Source organism: Oreochromis niloticus, linkage group LG22, assembly GCF_001858045.2.
Source record: "Oreochromis niloticus isolate F11D_XX linkage group LG22, O_niloticus_UMD_NMBU, whole genome shotgun sequence".
In the NCBI taxonomy this organism is placed as follows: Eukaryota; Metazoa; Chordata; class Actinopteri; order Cichliformes; family Cichlidae; genus Oreochromis; species Oreochromis niloticus.
The window spans coordinates 15,642,812-15,653,399 of NC_031985.2; positions in this window are offsets into that span (position 1 = coordinate 15,642,812).

Genomic DNA, 10,588 nt, shown 5'->3' on the forward strand with positions numbered 1-10,588 from the left:
AACATATTTTGCCATCAACGCATATTCTTTTTTAGGGAAAGCCTTTGAGCAAGGCAATCATACTGACAACTGCGGTACGTGTAATTGGGCAGTCCTTTGAGTTGGTGATGGGCTGTACAGGAATTTGTCAAGGGACTCTGCTGTCTTCATTCCTGTTCACCTCAGACTCTAAGGCATACAACCTACAGAAATACCATGACAGTTCTGCAGTGGCAGTGACAGCTATACTAAGACTTTACATTATTGTTCAAAAGGGTAAGAGCCCAACATGGGGCTTGAAACCATATCACCAAACAGAAAGTTGTAACGCTTTCAACAAAAACCCTCAATTATTTTACGTCCTTTATTTTAGGCCATGATGGAGCTATAAGACAGTAGCACATGCAAGATGAAACCTTAAAATGTAGGATTTCAAACTGCACTTCATGTTATGAGTTTAAAACTTTCATCAGGACACTTTAATGAAATCTAAAGACAAAAGCTTTGTCAGAAGTGGGATTTGAACCCACACCTTTCTTTAAAACATATAAGTGGCCTTTTGTCAGCGCAGGTGTATGACATTTACCAAAGCTGACCAAAGCCACTTGGAGAGCTGGGGTCCATTTTGTAATGAAGTACTGTAGTCCGCCTCTGATTTATGAACAACATAGCCATATACTTCATCTGGTTTACAATGCAGAGGCTCATATCATTGGCAGAATCCCCTCCATAGAACAAATTACTCCAGTGTTTCTGCAGTTTTACTGGCTTCCTCTAAAATACCAGATGGCCATCTTCTCAGAACCTCTGCTACTCTAAGATGCTGTTATTACCAAATCATGTCACTGATCTAGTACTATTTGTGTTACGTGTGTAAGAGTCCGTATTGCAATTGAAAGCCAGTTTCAGGGGTTTCCACTTCACTCCTGGAGAGCTAATATCCTGCTGCTTTTAGATGCATCATTGTTCCAACACATCTGAATCTAATGAGTGGCTTGTTACCAGGCCTTTCCAAACGTGATGGCATGCTGAAGAGGTAATTCGACCATTCAGTGTTGGAGTAGGGATGCACCTAAAAGCTGTAGGACAGTAGCTCTCGAGGACTGGACTTGGAGACACCTACACTAAATCTTTCTGTTAAATGAAAAACCTTCACTCACCAAGGGGCTCGAACCCATATTCTTGAGATCCATCGTCTTCTAACTGAACAAGCTTTAAATGGTAAATGGACTGGTTCTTACATAATGCTTTTCTACTCTATCTGAGCACTCAAAGTGCTTTATACAACTTGTTCATTCACCCAATCACTTTTCTAGCATTTCAGTGCTATCTAACTAACATTCATACACATTCATATTCCGATGGATGCATTGGAGAGCAACCTGGGGTTAGTATCGTGCCCAAGGATATATGGCATGCAGGCTGGAGCAGACTGGGATAAAACCAACAACCTTCTGGTTAGTAGGTGCCCCACCCTACCACATGAGCTACAGCCACCACTTTACAATGCAAGCTAAAAACCCCAACAATCATACGACCCCCTAAAAGCAAGCAATAGGCAACAATGGGAAGGAAAACTCTAGTTACTATTTAACAGGAAGAAAGAAGCAGTTGTTTACACAACAGCCAATGTGGACAAAGACCAGTGAGTGAAAACATTTGCTAGCCAACAGCAGCCTAAATTAAATCCACACAAAAATCAGCAAAGTCAGAAACAGATCAAAGTTGAAAATAGCTTTCTATGTGAATGTAAGGTCAAGCTGGATTTGTATGTGAAGTGTGTTGGGAGGATGGCTGAGTGGTCTAAGAAGCTGGAGTCAACGACCTATCCCACGCTTATCTTTAGTCTCCAAAGGGAGCAACAGATTCAAATCCCACTTCTCATCAGGCTTTTGTAATTTATTTAACGCTCATCACATGAACAAATTAAACATTTAAACTGTCAAACCCACAACCCTAAGTTTAAGAGTCTCACGCTCTCCCTACTGAGCTAGATGGGCTGGGAAAAACCTCGTTCCGTATGGTGTGGAAATAGAAACAGAGATCAGTTCAAATCAATTATGTCATTTTTCTTGACCCAGGACACACATAACATCTATCGACTGGCGTGGGAATACCTCGAGGTTTCTCCAGATAAAATGGATGAGGTGATTGGCAAGAGGGAGTTCTAGACTTCCCTGTTTTGGAGTATAACATGCAATGTTCTTAATGCATTGACGGTCCCTTTCCAGATGTGCAAGCTGACAATTCCGTGGACACTGATGAAGTCCCATACCATCAGAGATGCAATCTTTTGAACTGAACTCTTATAACAATTGAGATGGTCTACCTCATCTTTAGTCCAGAGGATACAGGATCCATTCATCCACCCATTTGTCCATCTATTTTCTTCTTATCCTATTAAGATTCGTGGGGGGGCTGGAGCATATTTTAGCTACCATAGGATGAGAGTCGGGGTAGACGCTGGACAGCTTGCCGACCTTTTGCAGGGCTAACATGTTTTCACATCCCTGAGATATATGGGGTTCCACCTGAACTAGCCAGGCTTTGCGCCTCTGTAAACACCCAATCACAAAACAGGAAGATTCCAAGACTTTCAACAAAAGCTTTCAATTATTTTACTTCCCTTACTGCTATAAGACAGCAGCATGTATAAGATGGAACCTTTATCATTAAAGCCACACTTCATGTCATGAATTTCAAACAAATTTTCATTAAGCAACTTGAAATTAAACAAAATATGAAAACGCTGTCAGGATTGGGATTTGAACTCACACCTCTATTTAAAAAGCATAAGTGACGTTAGCAGGCTGATCTAAGTGATTCATCAAACTCTGCCAAAGTCACTTGGGAAATGCAAATCCATTCTTGACTCCAGTATCTTAGACCTCTGACTAGCAGAACACTCATAAAGTCACAATGTCACAAATGCCTGTTCACAGGTTTAGCTGTATTTTTAATTTGGGGACGATATCTAAGTCAAGATCAAATTCAAGTCCAAATCAAACAGCCATCCGCTTATCCTATTTCAGGGTCGCAGGGGCGCTGGACCGTATCCCAGCTGTCTTGGGGCGAGAAACAGGGTACACCCTGGACAGGTTGCCATTCACTCCCACATTCACACCTATGGGAAATTTAGATTTTCCAATAAACCTATCCCCACTAAGTACATGTCTTTGTCCAAGTCAAACAATCAAAGTTAAAAAAATAAGCATATTTCAAATCCCAAAAAGTTGATTCTGTTCATCTGGACGTAGAACCCATATCACGAACTTACAAAATAAATTTACAGACTTGAATGAAATTTGAAGACCATTAGGAAAGCAGAAGTCCCTTTGGTCCATTCTGACAATCTAAAAGTCCTCCACATAAAAGTCTCTCAGTGTCATTTCAAAAAGTTTTGGATTAAGTTCTTTAAATGTTTGTCATGAGGCATGAGGAGGTGACTACAGGACATTCGTGCTATGCTGTCTGAGCTAGCCAGACTGTATTTGGGGAAGGAAAGGGTATCTTAAAAGTATTTAGTGTGTCCTGCAAAAGGAAATTACCCACTACTGTAGCCAGAACTCTAACATGAAAAGTGATTTGAAGCCTCTCCATCATTTTCAAGTCCATCCTTAAGTCCTTATTGTTTGAACACTCTACCATTGTGACAGCCAGATAAAGTGGTAATCTGGATGTTACAATTTAATGTAACAAAGTTTATTACTTGCCTCTTTTAAACATTGACAGGAGTGATTTTTAAGTATGGGACTGCGAAAAAGTGAACCTGTTTGGCTTTAGTAGCCCAGGGATTAGAGTTAAGCCATGAACATGAGATCTAAATTTAAAATTTTGTCTAACAACTTGAATGAAATCTGGAGACAGAACTTTGGCAGGAGTTCAACACACACACACATCCAGAGTCCAGAAGATCCTTCAGTGAGGAAAGAAGAGTATGACATTCTAGACTACTCACCCAGTTGGACAATCTGAAAGTGCTGCTCATAAAAGTCTGTCTGGATCTTATAATTACAGTGAATATGTATTTCAGACAAGGGTGTTTTCCACCTATATCTTGGAGTTAGTTATCATTAAGTAACCCCTTGATGCAAAGATGTCAAGACTTTCATGTGCTGGGTCACTGAGAGCCTACACAGACGGGCCAAGATACTGGACTCAAGAATGGACCACTCTCTTCCAAGTGGCTTTGGTTGGATTTGGCAAACGCATTCAAATCTACACAAAGACACTTTTGTGTTGTAAAATAAAGTGTGGGTTCAAATCCCACTCCTGACCAAAGCTTTTTTATTTAGATTTTTTTCAAGTTCAAATTCAAATTCATGAGATGAAGTGTGATTTGAAATTCTATTCCTGACAAAGGTTTCATCTTGCATGTGCAACTGTCTTATAGCACCGTTGGAAGACATGCTGTGGAGATGTCTCATGATATCCCGTTATCCACAGTACAGAACATGAATGTGATCTAGAAATGTTCCCTTCTTCATGGCACAAAGCTCATTAGAAATAAAATGAGTGGAAAAGTTGATCTCAGCCTTGAAATATTTCTGGACTAAAGATCAGGGACCCTCTGAATTTTAATGAGTGTTCAGAAAAGTCAGTCTCTGATGTTTAGTGGGTTCATCTATGCCTATGGATCTGGCAGTTTGCCCATTGAAAAGTGACCATCAGTGCTGAAAGGTATTAAAGAAACATATTTTGCCATCAACGCATATTCTTTTTTAGGGAAAGCCTTTGAGCAAGGCAATCATACTGACAACTGCGGTACGTGTAATTGGGCAGTCCTTTGAGTTGGTGATGGGCTGTACAGGAATTTGTCAAGGGACTCTGCTGTCTTCATTCCTGTTCACCTCAGACTCTAAGGCATACAACCTACAGAAATACCATGACAGTTCTGCAGTGGCAGTGACAGCTATACTAAGACTTTACATTATTGTTCAAAAGGGTAAGAGCCCAACATGGGGCTTGAAACCATGTCACCAAACAGAAAGTTGTAACGCTTTCAACAAAAACCCTCAATTATTTTACTTCCTTTATTTTAGGCCATGATGGAGCTATAAGACAGTAGCACATGCAAGATGAAACCTTAAAATGTAGGATTTCAAACTGCACTTCATGTTATGAGTTTAAAACTTCCATCAGGACACTTTAATGAAATCTAAAGACAAAAGCTTTGTCAGAAGTGGGATTTGAACCCACACCTTTCTTTAAAACATATAAGTGGCCCTTTGTCAGCTCAGGTGCACGACATTTACCAAAGCTGACTAAAGCCACTTGGAAACCTGGGGTCCATTTTGTAATGAAGTACTGTAGTCCGCCTCTGATTTATGAACAACATAGCCATATACTTCATCTGGTTTACAATGCAGAGGCTCATATCATTGGCAGAATCCCCTCCATAGAACAAATTACTCCAGTGTTTCTGCAGTTTTACTGGCTTCCTCTAAAATACCAGTTGGCCATCTTCTCAGAACCTCTGCTACTCTAAGATGCTGTTATTACCAAATCATGTCACTGATCTAGTACTATTTGTGTTAAGTGTGTAAGAGTCCGTATTGCAATTGAAAGCCAGTTTCTTTTCCACTAAATCAGTGGTTTCCACTCCACTCCTGGAGAGCTAATATCCTGCTGCTTTTAGATGCATCATTGTTCCAACACATCTGAATCTAATGAGTGGCTTGTTACCAGGCCTTTTCCAAACGTGATGGCATGCTGAAGAGGTAATTCGACCATTCAGTGTTGGAGTAGGGATGCACCTAAAAGCTGTAGGACAGTAGCTCTCGAGGACTGGACTTGGAGACACCTGCACTAAATCTTTCTGTTAAATGAAAAACCTTCACTCACCAAGGGGCTTGAACCCATATTCTTGAGATCCATCGTCTTCTAACTGAACAAGCTTTAAATGGTAAATGGACTGGTTCTTACATAATGCTTTTCTACTCTATCTGAGCACTCAAAGTGCTTTATACAACTTGTTCATTCACCCAATCACTTTTCTAGCATTTCAGTGCTATCTAACTAACATTCATACACATTCATATTCCGATGGATGCATTGGAGAGCAACCTGGGGTTAGTATCGTGCCCAAGGATATATGGCATGCAGGCTGGAGCAGACTGGGATAAAACCAACAACCTTCTGGTTAGTAGGTGCCCCACCCTACCACATGAGCTACAGCCACCACTTTACAATGCAAGCTAAAAACCCCAACAATCATACGACCCCCTAAAAGCAAGCAATAGGCAACAATGGGAAGGAAAAACTCTAGTTACTATTTAACAGGAAGAAAGAAGCAGTTGTTTACACAACAGCCAATGTGGACAAAGACCAGTGAGTGAAAACATTTGCTAGCCAACAGCAGCCTAAATTAAATCCACACAAAAATCAGCAAAGTCAGAAACAGATCAAAGTTGAAAATAGCTTTCTATGTGAATGTAAGGTCAAGCTGGATTTGTATGTGAAGTGTGTTGGGAGGATGGCTGAGTGGTCTAAGAAGCTGGAGTCAACGACCTATCCCACGCTTATCTTTAGTCTCCAAAGGGAGCAACAGATTCAAATCCCACTTCTCATCAGGCTTTTGTAATTTATTTAACGCTCATCACATGAACAAATTAAACATTTAAACTGTCAAACCCACAACCCTAAGTTTAAGAGTCTCACGCTCTCCCTACTGAGCTAGATGGGCTGGGAAAAACCTCGTTCCGTATGGTGTGGAAATAGAAACAGAGATCAGTTCAAATCAATTATGTCATTTTTCTTGACCCAGGACACACATAACATCTATCGACTGGCGTGGGAATACCTCGAGGTTTCTCCAGATAAAATGGATGAGGTGATTGGCAAGAGGGAGTTCTAGACTTCCCTGTTTTGGAGTATAACATGCAATGTTCTTAATGCATTGACGGTCCCTTTCCAGATGAGAAAGCTGACAATTCCGTGGACACTGATGAAGTCCCATACCATCAGAGATGCAATCTTTTGAACTGAACTCTTATAACAATTGAGATGGTCTACCTCATCTTTAGTCCAGAGGATACAGGATCCATTCATCCACCCATTTGTCCATCTATTTTCTTCTTATCCTATTAAGATTCGTGGGGGGGCTGGAGCATATTTTAGCTACCATAGGATGAGAGTCGGGGTAGACGCTGGACAGCTTGCCGACCTTTTGCAGGGCTAACATGTTTTCACATCCCTGAGATATATGGGGTTCCACCTGAACTAGCCAGGCTTTGCGCCTCTGTAAACACCCAATCACAAAACAGGAAGATTCCAAGACTTTCAACAAAAGCTTTCAATTATTTTACTTCCCTTACTGCTATAAGACAGCAGCATGTATAAGATGGAACCTTTATCATTAAAGCCACACTTCATGTCATGAATTTCAAACAAATTTTCATTAAGCAACTTGAAATTAAACAAAATATGAAAACGCTGTCAGGATTGGGATTTGAACTCACACCTCTATTTAAAAAGCATAAGTGACGTTAGCAGGCTGATCTAAGTGATTCATCAAACTCTGCCAAAGTCACTTGGGAAATGCAAATCCATTCTTGACTCCAGTATCTTAGACCTCTGACTAGCAGAACACTCATAAAGTCACAATGTCACAAATGCCTGTTCACAGGTTTAGCTGTATTTTTAATTTGGGGACGATATCTAAGTCAATATCAAATTCAAGTCCAAATCAAACAGCCATCCGCTTATCCTATTTCAGGGTTGCGGGGGCGCTGGACCGTATCCCAGCTGTCTTGGGGCGAGAAACAGGGTACACCCTGGACAGGTTGCCATTCACTCCCACATTCAAACCTATGGGAAATTTAGATTTTCCAATAAACCTATCCCCACTAAGTACATGTCTTTGTCCAAGTCAAACAATCAAAGTTAAAAAAATAAGCATATTTCAAATCCCAAAAAGTTGATTCTGTTGATCTGGACGTAGAACCCATATCACGAACTTACAAAATAAATTTACAGACTTGAATGAAATTTGAAGACCATTAGGAAAGCAGAAGTCCCTTTGGTCCATTCTGACAATCTAAAAGTCCTCCACATAAAAGTCTCTCAGTGTCATTTCAAAAAGTTTTGGATTAAGTTCTTTAAATGTTTGTCATGAGGCATGAGGAGGTGACTACAGGACATTCGTGCTATGCTGTCTGAGCTAGCCAGACTGTATTTGGGGAAGGAAAGGGTATCTTAAAAGTATTTAGTGTGTCCTGCAAAAGGAAATTACCCACTACTGTAGCCAGAACTCTAACATGAAAAGTGATTTGAAGCCTCTCCATCATTTTCAAGTCCATCCTTAAGTCCTTATTGTTTGACCACTCTACCATTGTGACAGCCAGATAAAGTGGTAATCTGGATGTTACAATTTAATGTAACAAAGTTTATTACTTGCCTCTTTTAAACATTGACAGGGGTGATTTTTAAGTATGGGACTGCGAAAAAGTGAACCTGTTTGGCTTTAGTAGCCCTGGGATTAGAGTTAAGCCGTGAACATGAGATCTAAATTTAAAATTTTATCTAACAACTTGAATGAAATCTGGAGACAGAACTTTGGCAGGAGTTCAACACACACACACATCCAGAGTCCAGAAGATCCTTCAGTGAGGAAAGACTGAGTATGACATTCTAGACTACTCACCCAGTTGGACAATCTGAAAGTGCTGCTCACAAAAGTCTATCTGGATCTTATAATTACAGTGAATATGTATTTCAGACAAGGGTGTTTTCCACCTATATCTTGGAGTTAGTTATCATTAAGTAACCCCTTGATGCAAAGATGTCAAGACTTTCATGTGCTGGGTCACTGAGAGCCTACACAGACGGGCCAAGATACTGGACTCAAGAATGGACCACACCCTTCCAAGTGGCTTTGGTTGGGTTTGGCAAACGCATTCAACTAAATCTGCACAAAGGCACTTTTGTGTTGTAAAATAAAGTGTGGGTTCAAATCCCACTCCTGACCAAAGCTTTTTTATTTAGATTTTTTTCAAGTTCAAATTCAAATTCATGAGATGAAGTGTGATTTGAAATTCTATTCCTGACAAAGGTTTCATCTTGCATGTGCAACTGTCTTATAGCACCGTTGGAAGACATGCTGTGGAGATATCTCATGATATCCCGTTATCCACAGTACAGAACATGAATGTGATCTAGAAATGTTCCCTTCTTCTTGGCACAAAGCTCATTAGAAATAAAATGAGTGGAAAAGTTGATCTCAGCCTTGAAATATTTCTGGACTAAAGATCAGGGACCCTCTGAATTGTGTGGATGCTGGTTAAGCATCCACACTATTGAGTTCCTCTTGGGACTTCCGTACACGTTTTGGCACTTAACTACTTCCACAATTTTCAGCCGATTTTCACCGTTCAAATTTTAAACTATTCTGCTATTTCTGCTAATGATGGCTATGTCTTTTGGTATTTTTCACTATTATACTTTTTAAAATATTAAGCTTAATTTGTCCCATTGAAATGAATGGGAAACTTCTGCAATTCTGCTCAAATTTGCTTGTTTTTGAAACTTAACTACTTCCTCATATTTTCACGTCGAACAACCATTTAAAGTTTAAAATGTTCACAAATTATTGGGCCATTCAGGAATAAATCAGCTTTTTCAAATCTTTTACCATTTTACTTTTATGCCTCTTAAAGTTTTCAGTTGCAAAATTGTGATTTTTCACAAAATACATGCGTTGTTATGGTTGCTATGCACTTGGCTTCCAGTGTGCCACTGAAGGTTTTGCAGTCTTCTCTTCATGTCCGAACAACTTCTTGCTACTTGCTCAATTTTCACTCCACTTCCACAAATTATACATCAAAAGGTAGGTATTTTTGCTGGCTTTCCGAAAATGTCACTATCATTGTTGTGGGATTTATAGAATTTTGGCAAATCTCCTCAGACCAACACAAAGTCGCAAAACTCTCCATAGAAAGTCAATGGAGAGCTTGTTCAAAATCACCGCTTGATTTCTGTAATGAGAGGCCTATTCGAATCGTCATATCTCCTTAACGAAGCAAAGTTAAGACATAAGGCTTGTCCCAGTATATCTTCAGACACTCCTGACGCTCACAATTCAAGAATTTCTTTCTCACCTATTACCGTTCTGAAATGAGTTAGACTTGTTTGAGGGTAGGAAATTCGTCCTTCGCTCAGATTTCTTCAGATTTCAAACTCTGGAAATGAACCACTTTTTCTCTCGTCACATCTTTTTAATGGATTTCCACAGAGACCTGAAAATTTCCATGATTGTTCACCAAAGCCTGCTGTCTCTTACGGTGAAAGAATGATATTGATACTCCAAATAGATTTAGAGTTAGAAAGCGTTGTTTGAGGGCAAGTCAAGGCAGTTTTTGCTTTGCTCTACTCAGTTATGGTGCATTAGAAGTCAAATATCTTTAATAATTCATATTTTAATGATAAATTGTCAACATTTTAAGATTCCCCCATCTCTTCTGAACAAAACGGTGTAAGAATGACCGTTCTAGCCCCTACGGTTAGGAAATTATGGTCATTTGTTTGAGGGGAGTCGTCATTATGAGAAATAGACTGCAAAAATCCTGTGTCTCTCTGTGCTGCGTGCACCTGTTTTGGCGGGAAAAAGTGC